Consider the following 11,750-nt stretch of genomic DNA (forward strand, 5'->3'; position numbering starts at 1 on the left):
CCTCAACTAGACATAATATTATTATCAAAGTAGAACGAAAAGAAAAAAAATGCAACTATACGAACCTGTTAGCAAAACAGAAAAACAACCACAGCTCCTCTAGTTTTTAAAACGTGACACAATTGCCAATCTACCAGGTGTAGTTTTGGTGCATATACTAAAGTAGTTACCGCACTTTCAGTTCTTCTTCCGATTGTAGGTACGTTTTCACCCCAATTCCTCAGTTGCTTTCCTGTTGAACCCTGTTTCTGTACTAGTTTTGTGTAGGCATAACAGCTATATCGCACCACATTCGGTTCTAAGACTTGCACTTGAACACACTTCTATCGAACGTTCGTCTAGAAGTGGAAATAACACCAGAGAGTGAAGTTCAGAATAGAACCGCTGCAATTAAGGTCGGATTCCTTCACACTGCCCAATCCCCATTGACTTTGGCAAACGGTAGCCTCGGTCTGATCTAGTCCAAAGAACGTGACCTCAAGCCAGTTCATACGGATGGAGCTAGACAGAAATCCCCACCGATGTTTGTGTTTGTAGTCCTCTAAGCCAAGCTAATGGACACAGCTAGCTATTTAAATCCTCCCCTATCCAAAGCTACGATGTTCTTCGTCCACTTTTCCGTGGTCCAATGAGGCACATTCCAATCAGCTTCAGCTCGCCAATGGGAATAAAGAAATCCAATTTTCACACAATTCTGCCAAGTTCTGCCCGGGGACCGTCACTAAAAGTTGAAGCATCAGAATTTGTGTTTGCTGACTCATAGATGGGAGCTTTCAATTTCTTCCTTCATCACTCTTTCGCTTCTTCTCACATAATCTTATCCACACGTTTGTATCGATTAACTCTTCCCCACCAAAATAAAGAAGAAAAAAAAACTGCCGATAATCAACACACTCTTAATCGTTTGCTCACTTTAGCATCCCAACAACAATAACAACCAGATTCACTCAGTCAACAGCCATCTGGTTAATGGTCAACCAGAACTTGGGTCTTCGATCTATCTTCCCTGATCCATCCCCCTTGGCTTGGCTCCATCTGTCGATGTCGTCGACGTTGCTGTGGCTGTTCTTCCTCGATGCTTTTACACCTTTCTCAGTAGTTTGTGATGCTGACGGGAACACAAATCTGTGGCCTTTTCGCCTTGAGGAAGGTAACTGGTAAGTAGGTACCTATATGTGTGCCCTTTGGACCAATCTGTTCCGCCTCCAAGTTCTAGCACGTTAGTTAGACTCCAAAACAACAATAACGAAAACGAACAGCATCTGAAACGGAATGGAGCAAACAGAAGGTGGGGTGTTAGGGTGGTGATTTTGAATATAGGGATTTTAAATTTTTATATTCTAAAATGTCTGCAAGAATCAAATCCAAAATCGATTTTGAATGCTCTCTTATATGGAAAAACTATAAACAACTCAAGGAAATTATAAATGACAACATTCTTATAATCTAGACAATGGGTGGCCAAATCATGTGGCTCGCAACCAACTTTTTGTGGCCCGCTAACCATGTTCTAAGAATTGAACGTTTTTCTTGGTCTGCCTACATCGTTTAGATAAATATATCTGAATCCACACCAACTAAATTCAAAACAAAGATCTGATAATCTCTTTAATTTGATACAAGCTAAAGGGGTAAAAGTGTATAAAAATTAACTTCGAGAAAATGGGCTTCTGATGTAGCTCAGTTGGCGAATCGGTTACTTTCTGAGCCGATGTCTGTGAGTTCAAGCCCAAGAGTAAACATCGATCACAATTGTACCGGATAAGTTTTTCAATGGCTGTCCGCCAACTGCATCGTTGATATAAGTCGCGAATGACATACAGATGTCAAAACGACTTTAATCGATAAAAAAAAATCGAGAAAACACGCTTTTAAGTTGTTGTGTTTGGCTATTTTCCATACATATTTCGAACATTTGATTTTTTTTTTCAAACGTAAAAGTGTGCGAATATAATGGATTTTTTCTTAAATCACCAAATATTATTTGAAACATGGAGAATCATTTGGTAGTATCAATCGTAATATTTGGCGTTTAAAAATCGTAAAATAATCGCTGAATAAAATTTATAACTTTACTTTAACAACAACGTCAACCATTCGCAACTTAAATTCTATTTCAACAACGTTCATCCATCAAAATTTAAAAACTTTTACAAATTATGTAAAATATTGAAAGTTTTCTATGTAACTTTTTCCAATTTGTTATTTTTTGCTAAACTTTAACAGGAAATGTTATATCCATAAAAAGTAAACCAAATTCAAATATATTTTAACTGGTAACGTGCTCGGTATTTATGTACATCACTATTGAAAAATTAGGCAGAATTTACAGTTTGGTAGTAGAATTCAACTAGAACCGGTTTGGTACTGATAAATCTATCAGAAGAACGATTTTTTAAGCAGATTTTTTAACTTTAAAAAAAGTGCAATGATTTTAAACAATTGAATTCGTATTCATCCTGTTTATAGAATGCATTCCCAATACACAACAATGTTAAATCGAGATACTGGAAAAATTAAAAAGAGTTGGATTGAGTTGAGATTGAGGTCCGTGCCTTGAAAAATCAATAGTATTATGATATAGTTTAAGTTCTTTGAAAAAAATATTCATTAATCATTCCAATGTCAAAAGCATGTGAACGTTACTTTTTTTTAACAATTCCATTCTGTGTTTATTTTATTTGTGTATAATTTTTTTTTTTTCAAGAAGAACGGTGAACTTGAAAACATTATAAAATGGATGTTTTTTTTTAAATATTTGGAGACCATAAAATCGGCTTGATGTCCATTGTAGTCTGGCGATTTCACATTTCCGGGATGACTATACCGAGGATATTTGAATCTCTCGAAAAGATTGACGTGCATACACAAGTTGGAAGGAATAATTCAATTCGTATTGTGTAATATTTCTACTATTTTTAAATGGAGCAAAATTTGTAAAAATATGCAAGTTTCAAAAATGACTTATGAAGATGAATCTAAACACGAAGTGACCCAGACAAATGTTTTTATAGTTTTTTTTTTTAAACTATTATTATTTGTTTTCTTTGAATACTCCTGAACAATTTGCCCGTCAGCCAATTTCATTTCTGAAATTTGGCCCGCCTGTTGAAAATGTTTGCCACCCATGATCTAGGCAAACATGCCAGCTTAAGATCCTATATTTCAAGGGACGGAATACATGTTTGATTAAGGTGAGTTCAACATATAATAACATAAAGTTGAGTCATAAAGATTGAAGTAGGGAGAATTATTATAAAATTATATAATAGCATTTCTTATTCTTATGATATGGTATAATTTTATTTGTTTATTGACATTTTTCCTCAAATTTTAATAATGGAAAATATTGTTCATCTAAAATTTGTGTCCATTTATAAGAGTTTGCGTATTAAGAGTGAACGAATAAGTATCTGCAGATTCGATTCTTAAAAATATGGGACATTTAATTTTGACTATCATTTGCGATTAAACTTTATTTTGTAGTTCAATTAACTGTAACAAACATAATAAAAAAAACTTATCCAACGATATGTTGTTCCTTTCTTACTTTTTGCGCTTGAACTAGTAATCATCAGCCCAGACGGTTTAAACGATATCTACTTACTGAGCAACCTGTAAAAAGTATATTTTTCTTTTATTTATTCTGATGCTTTATAAGTAAGGATTTTAAATAACCAATCAAATTCTGGACTCTGATTTCATATTGTAAATAGAGAAACTACACCACTTCTCCATTATGAGGGTTTAAATATGCCAAGCGAAAAGTATTTTTCTAAACACAAAATTTCAAACTTTTAATCAAAACGACCAAAATGATTCAAGAGTAACAATCTCGACTCAGAACTTAGGTCTTCTACAGTTTTTTTTGAAAATTTCCTCATTTGTAAGTAGAAATTTAGTTCAAAATATTGAATTTCGAAAAAATTAGACTTAGTTTGTCAGATTGACCAGATTTTATCATTTTATCATCAAAATCATTTGAATTTTGCCACCAAATGCCACCAAATTTTTTTAGCTAATTTTTGGAAGATTAACATATGATTTAAAATAAACTAAGAAGTTATGATATTGGCGGATAATTAGGAAAAAAGCCCGATTTTGACGGCCCAAATAATCGTCTAAAAATATCTGGAAAGCTAAGCTTAGAATTATTCCAGATTATGAGGTTTTAGAGCTGCTCATTAACATTAAAAATCTATGTCTGTGATAATATTTCGGATCCTATACCCAGTCAATTATTCTAAAATTTCCGTTTTTCATTAATGAAACAAAATCCTGATTTGAATCTTGGTTTTGCATTTCAAACTTAAACTAGTTACATTTTCCATATTCGAAACTCATAGTTTAGGAATATGAAGGAAAATACTTGAGATCATAATCTATTTTTAAGGTTTTAATTTGAAATTAGTTATTTGAACTGTAATACAGAATTTGAACTTCAGAAGGCTTCATAATGGTGATTCAGAATTGAAACAGTGTCATTAATCGCAATTTTAATTTAAATTCATAAGTTGACATTCACATGAATAACTGAAGAAAGAATTCAGATTGAAATCTAGAAATTCAGAATAAAAATACGAGATTTAAGATTTAATTAAGATCTAAGGGTTCTAATACAAATTACGCTTTTTGGTTGAAAATTTAGAAAAAAATATTTGGAACTTTGATTAAAAAAATCGTTTTCATATACGGAATTAAGATTTGAGTTTAGTTTCAAAAGGCAGGATTCAACCTAAAATAAATCTCAGATTTAAAATGAAGTTTGGATTAATTTTGAAGAATGAGTTCTTTGAAAAATCAAGATTTAAATTTTTTAAACCTATTTTCAAGATTCTTATTATGAAATAAATTATTGATTTTAAGTTTTTCTGGGTGAAAGAACTTGTACTTGATCTTCAAGTGAAAATTCAGCTGGAAATATAATGTATTCGTTTCCTGGAAACAACAAAGTTTCTTACTTGAACCTTAAATTTTAATCGAGTGTTCAAGAGTAAAAATTATTTTCTGTTTGAATTGCCAAATGATTATGTTGGTGGTTAAAAATAATTAGTTTATAACTTGCTAATTTAAAGTAAATACAAAAAGTTTTCTTAAAAATGAAGCCTTCAATATATATTTTTTTTAATTTCATGAAAACATTGCAACTTCTAGAATTTACCTTCAAAAGCTAGGACTCAAAATTAATAACCAACTTGTAATGTAAAATAACTCAAACCTGAAAATTTATATATAATCTTTAAAAAAATTTCCACTTCATAAACAACATTAAATTATTGACGAAGATCAAGTTTTCCCTCCGAGAAATATGTCGTGAGTAAAACGATTTTTATTATCGCAAAAGTATAGATATATTTTCACGATTAGAAAGTTATTGACTCAGGAACATCTTTTTAATTTAAAAATTTAATACAATCCAAAGGGGGCTGTTTGGTCTTTGAGATCGAACATGAAGGTTTAATTCTGATCCTATAAAGTACAAGGAGGGGTCAAATGTCATATTTTTTTTAACTTCAAATGACTTTTACTCCTGTTCTTAATGTTTTTTACAAACTTTTCTATATGAATATTTTTATTTTCAAAATGTAATTTTTTTTTTTATATTTGAGTATCGGTACAAGCTTTGAAATAGCATTTTTTTTAATCGGTAGAGAAACATGATAGTTTTAGCGGAAAATGTGTGAGGAGTCATTTGAACCATGGCGATATGAAAAGGTATATAGAAAGTGTTGGTATGTTTAGTGTTATAGGTATAACTTTAACTTGAACGTATATAACGTTTAACTGTGTACCGTATACAGAGGTTACTTTGATCACTGAGATAATTTTGAACAGATCAAAAAATTTCCAGATAACCATCTATAATTTAGTCTAAAGCCAAACACTGTTTTCTACTATTAATAATTTAAAAATATTTAATTCTACAATCTTTTAATACATATAAATTTTTTAAAGGCTCAAAAACAAACACCTTTCTGATAAAATCAAAACATTATGAAGCAACGAATTGTTTTATGTGAAAATTCAAAAGATTCCTTTGCATTTGTATAGTAGGGTGGCAATGAATACATGGGAAAAAATTCACGATTGAATCATACAAACCGACCATATATGTTTTGAAGATTCGCTCAAGAAATGAAATTGTCAAATTTCAGCTCAATCTGACTTGATTTGGGGGTGTCTCAAAGCACTCTAAATTTCGGTTTAATGCATTCTTAAGTCATTGCGCATGAAAATTAAAATTTCGATTTGTTCGATTTCCTTTGGTCCCCCCTTTGGCAATTTTCAAGCGTAAAAAAAACCGAAACTTTTGAAGCTTTGAGGCACACCAAAATCAAGTCCGATTGAGCTCAAATTTTGAACAGGTCAGTTCTTTGAGCCAATCTTCAAAATATATTTAGTTGGTTTGTGGAATTCTACATGATCCATTTGGCTGCCACCCTTATGTATATTTCAAGTGTTTTATTTATTTTTATTTTGTGAAAATTATGGATATTAAAAAAGATACATTTTCCATCAGTAAGACTGTGTAGGACAAATTGCTAGGAACCTTAACAAATTGTTCAGCAAAAAATCTAAGAAAAAAGGATAAAGTGAGAGGACCTAGCGAATTGTATAAAGTTAAAATTTCATTTGTTTGTGAAGCTGAAAATAATTAATCAATGTTTTAAATTTTAATTCCAAATGTAAGCAGTATAATTGTTCATTTTTAGATTTTAAATTTTATAGAAAGAAAACGTTAAATCAGCAGTTGGGTCAAAACAAAAAAAAAAACTTTGTAGATTTTGATATGCTTTTTGCGTATTGCCACTAAACCAATTAATTTGATGTTGAGATACGTTGAAACAATTTTAAAGAAAGTTACCACGAAACAAAAAATCTTTTGTTTCGTGGTAACATTTAACTATAACGCCCCTTTTGTCGCAAAAATATTAGTCATCATGCATTTCATACTCCTTTCCTAAGTAAGTATTTTGAAAATTGTAGTTGCTACGAAAAAAAACCGCATCCTAAGTATTCAAATATTAATAAAAAAAAGTGAGCAATGTTCCCTCAGTTAACGGGATTTCTTGGAAGGCGATGTGATCATTCAGTCACGTGTGCCTCATAAAAAATTTGCCTCAAATCAAACAATTTTTAAAGCAATTGGAGTAATACGCCAACCTAAAGTCAACTACTGTAACGTATTTTTAGGGTCAATATTTAATTGGAATAAGCCTATGCAGTGAATTTTGTTAAAGGGAAATGTCCTTCGAATAGTGTCGAGCCTGCCAGACATTGCCGAAAAATCACCAGAACTAGTGACTGTTGACTAGTTAAACCATTCTTGCAATCTCTCTTTGGCTTAAAAACCTTTGGAAGACAGTTTTCAGGAAATGAACTGTGCCGCCGACCACGGCCTAGTGGATATCGGTCAAATCTTCTTAACCAGAGATCATTAGATTGCATCTCGGTCATGGCATACACAGTGCTTTTTCCGAGTGATGGTTATTTTAGCATCTGTAAGATGCTAGCCATTATATCTTTGAAAGATGTAGATACGCATTAGAGTTAACCCTCCAAAGCCGTTTGGGTCAATATGACCCGACGCGCACATTTCAAACATCTTTATCATCATTCCAATATACTGATGAACTGGTAGTTTTGACATACCAAGTATGTTCTATGAAAATAATGATCAAATTAACGCCAAAAAACTAAAATTTGAGTTTTTAAAATCGGTTCATTGAGAAATGAAATACAGCTAAGCAAAGCCAAAACTGGATGTCGTTTTTTTAAAGTAAGACTTTTTTCTACCGGAAGATCTGTCATAGCGGTAAAAACTTTCATTGGACCCCAACATATCTATACATTGTCGGATAGATGGATTTTTGACAATTTCAAACATCAATGAAATAATTAAATACAGAAAAGCTGTCAGAAGTTATGAGCATTTTAAAAATAAAATTGATTTTTCGGACTTTTAACTTTCTGAACCAGTTTCTGAAAACCTGGTAATACATATCGACTTTATTTTGAAATGTTGAGTAATTAGAATAAATAACCTACACAATGAATATAATATCATCAAAATCGGTTAACATTTACAGCCAGGAGAACGAAATCAAATTACAACGCATATTTCCCCGAAACGGATATTTAGCGAACGGCTTTGGAAGGTTAAGTAAATAAGATCCCTTCAAAGAAACATGAAGTTTCATTGAGATCCGATATGTGTGTTCGTTTTTAAAGTAGAGAAAAATTAAATTCATTTGTAAAATTCACTCGAAAAAGATCTAGAATCATTCCAGCATCAATTGCTACTGATAGGTTTTAGTTGTACTTTTAACGATTTAATTATTTCAAATTTACTGCAAGACACTCTCCGGGCTTTTGATATGGCTCAGTTAGCAAGTCAGTTGCATCATGAGCCAATGTCCGTGAGTTCGAGCCCAAAAGTAAACACAGATTACAGTAGCTAGTGTTGTGTTCTAGTGAAAAGTTACATTAGAGGTGGTACAAGTATGTAAGGAATGTAAATGAATGAAATACATATTTAAAAAAAAATCAAATAAGTTAAAAAAATAAGGCTTAAACAAGCTTCGTAGTATCGAGAAAACTGAGATAGTGTGAAAATCTACCAGAGTGCATAAGCAGGAGAAAAAGACATTTGATTTTCGGCTATTGATGGACACGATTGTGTTTCCAGTTTTGTTTGTGAGTATGGTGATATCCAAGCTGAATAAAATAATACAAATGACTCAATCGGCGAATTCAACAAATAAGTGCAGACAATTCAACTGTTATTCAGAGATATCTATATTAAATTTAGCTTCTAATGCTATATATGCATATTTATGCTTCTTTACAGTTCACAGATTTTTTTAAAGGTTCCTTTGTGAGCAAGTTTTAAATTAAACATTGACATTTTATAATTTTCCTTAATTAATCTAAATAATTACCTACCAATTTTCAATTTCTGATGCCAGCTCCAAAAAAGTTCAAGTATGTCTCCCTTTATTTCAGGTCCAGAAGTCTCAAGTCACTTTTTCATTCTTCACCAATTATAGCCCACCCTAGGAACCCCACAATCAAGAGCATAAACGCCACCAGTTTCAAGATCGCACTGTATTGATGTTATCTTCTTATTTTCACTAGGTACTAGGATTTTTTTCTCTTTCGTCAGCACCCACCAAACATTATTCAAACGAGGGAGGGGCCGGAGCGGGCTCGGAACAGATTATTTATAATTGAATGATTAAACGAACGAAACATCAGAAACAAAACAAAATCCCCGAAAACGCCTCAAGGCAGCCTGGGCAGCAGCGGCTTCAGGTTTTTGATGGATGTGAGCGTGGCCAGGAAACGCTGAAGATGGGGCTGGAGGTGGTAAAGTCCGTGGATATGCAAAGATCTTGTTCCCCTTTGTTGGATCATCCCTTTTGCTGTCCACCTGGCTTGCAGCATCCAAGCCGCTTGGATCTGTTCACAAACAAAGAACGAATCTGGATCCCATAGGAGGCGAAGTGGCACCACAGAACGCAAAACACAGAACTGCACCGAGAATGCGAACGCTGATGGTAACGAGATAAGATGGAATGACACAAGAGAACACGATTGTGCTGCGGTCAGTTTTTGCAAGGTAAACCACCAAGCCGAGCAATCGCAACAGGTGTGTGTTGTCGCAAATCGATAAAGCTGTTCGCGGATCAAGCAACAAGTAGAAAATAAAAAAAAAACACAATCCTGCGGATTGAAATTGATTTCCAAGACACACGTGCGCGGAATTTCGACCGCCGGACACCCGCGGAAAACACTCGACTCGACGAAGAAAACAGACGCAGGAGACCTTCGCCGATCACCGTCGTCGTTGTTGTTCACCTGTGAGCGAACGTCGAAAGACTGAAAAAGAGCTCCAGGTGCTCGGTTAAAGAGCGATAGACCAGATTCAGCCGGGTAACGACGGACGTCGCCAACAGTGACGACGACGACGATGAAAACGACGCGACGGATGGACCGCAACTATAACGTACACTTACCTGTCTTATGGATGTAATAAAAGAAAAACTAAAACAGCTGGGCGAGAAGGAAACTGCGAAGCATTGGAGAGAAGGAAAAAAACATAAAAATAATTCACGCTACCTATTGCATGATGGGGTCCACGCTACACCGCACTGCTCCACGTTAGAAATTGCCGGGTGGTTGGGTGAATTTGTAAGGGGGTGTCAGAGGGCTGGTGACGGTTGCTTTATTGACGATGGTCCGGTTTTACACCGTACGGCGGTGGTGGCGTCGTTCTTCCTTTGGCCAACCAAGTTTCATCGAGCGACGCTGCTGTTGTTGTTGTCTTGTTGTGAACATGCATGTTGAAGAAGGCGAGAGAAACGTGCAAAAAAAAAACAAAGCCCAAAGCTCGATTGGGGAGCAACAGTGGAGCACTGCCATCCGTAGCTGGTGAGATGTGTGAGACTTTTCTTGCTTCGTTTGAAGGAGGAAGCTTTCAAAGTTAGCGACGAACCCCTTTTGAGACATTGCCATGTGAAAGCTCTCGTGAGATGAATATATTCAGAAACACACTTTACACGTTAGTTGAAGTAAATTTACTTAAGTTTTAAAATAGGAAATTTCCAAACACTTATATAATAAAGCATGGACCATCGTAAATCTGGACGCACTGTTTATTATACCATAGCGCTCCTAGTTGTCGGATCTGAAATGATTTGACAGTACTTTGTTTTGGAACGTTTCTTCTATCAGTGCTGAAAACTTCTTTACAATTCCCTTTGTTTCAAAAAACGAACGAAAATTTATTTTGGACACCCACGTCAAAAACCCGACGTGGTCTGGTTCGAAAATCGCGAAATCGTTAAAAATGATCAAATCGACCGTGTGCAGCGTTCTCAAACGTTTCCGTGAGATGCAAACTATCGATCGGCAGGTTCATACCAAGCGTTATAGTGGACCTAAGCATCGGAAAAAATGGATTTTGGGCGGCTTCCTGGCCAAAAGTTTTATGAAGCCTTTGCTCGGGGTGATGTCTCCGGTGAGTTCAAATCCGTTTTGCCGATATGTTTGCAAGAAAGTTTTTGATCTTGCAAGGTTTTGCAGCTGCGGACAAAAAAACTCGGTTTTTGTGACAATCAAGACCATGGACCAAGATGTACAAGGAGGAGTGCCTGAGAAAAGGTATTCTTCAGTACATTAGATCTCACAAAGGACCAGTAAAGATTTGGCAAGCTGCCACTACAACAAAGAGGAGCTACAGTGGTATCAGGACAACGGGGTGGATTTTGTCGAGAAGGACATCAACACACCCAACTGCCCTCAATTCCGCTCTATCGAAAAATATAGGGCAATTGTCAAGCAGAAGATGAAGAAGAATGGTAAGACGAATCGGGATGCAACAAAGATGAATAGATGGTGGAGCAAAATGGCCGCTGAGGTCAGCGAACAGAATGTCGAAACTATGATGAGTGGTATATCGAGAAAACGATCAAAATTTCATCAAAACCAAATCGGAATATTTTTTTTATTATTTTTCCAATTTTTCGCAATAGAAAACCTACATTTTGAGTACAAAACTATTTTATTTCGTTTACATAGCTCAGAAACAGACCCGTTTTAATGCGTCCAGATTTAACATGTTCCATGCATTAAAAAGTGCGTTCGGATCAAAAAGTGGTTAAACTAAATTGCGGATTAATCGATTATTTATTTATCAAGAATCAACGTATATTTCTTTTTGGAGTTCAATGTATATAAAAGACGAT

General features: G+C 34.5%; 1 protein-coding gene across 1 annotated transcript in view; it reads right to left on the reverse strand.

Moving 5' to 3' along the window:
* Window positions 1-9,890, reverse strand: part of LOC129749844 (uncharacterized) — a 324,747-nt gene extending 314,857 nt beyond the window's left edge. Inside the window, exons 1-2 of the mRNA XM_055744937.1 lie at window positions 8,947-9,890; window positions 66-1,262 (exon numbers count right to left, since the gene is read on the reverse strand). The gene's annotated coding sequence lies outside the window, so the exon portion shown is untranslated. The remainder of the gene's footprint in view (window positions 1-65; window positions 1,263-8,946) is intronic.
* Between the last annotated feature and the right edge of the window lie 1,860 nt (window positions 9,891-11,750).

This window comes from Uranotaenia lowii, chromosome 2 (genome assembly GCF_029784155.1).
Source record: "Uranotaenia lowii strain MFRU-FL chromosome 2, ASM2978415v1, whole genome shotgun sequence".
Lineage (NCBI taxonomy): Eukaryota > Metazoa > Arthropoda > Insecta > Diptera > Culicidae > Uranotaenia > Uranotaenia lowii.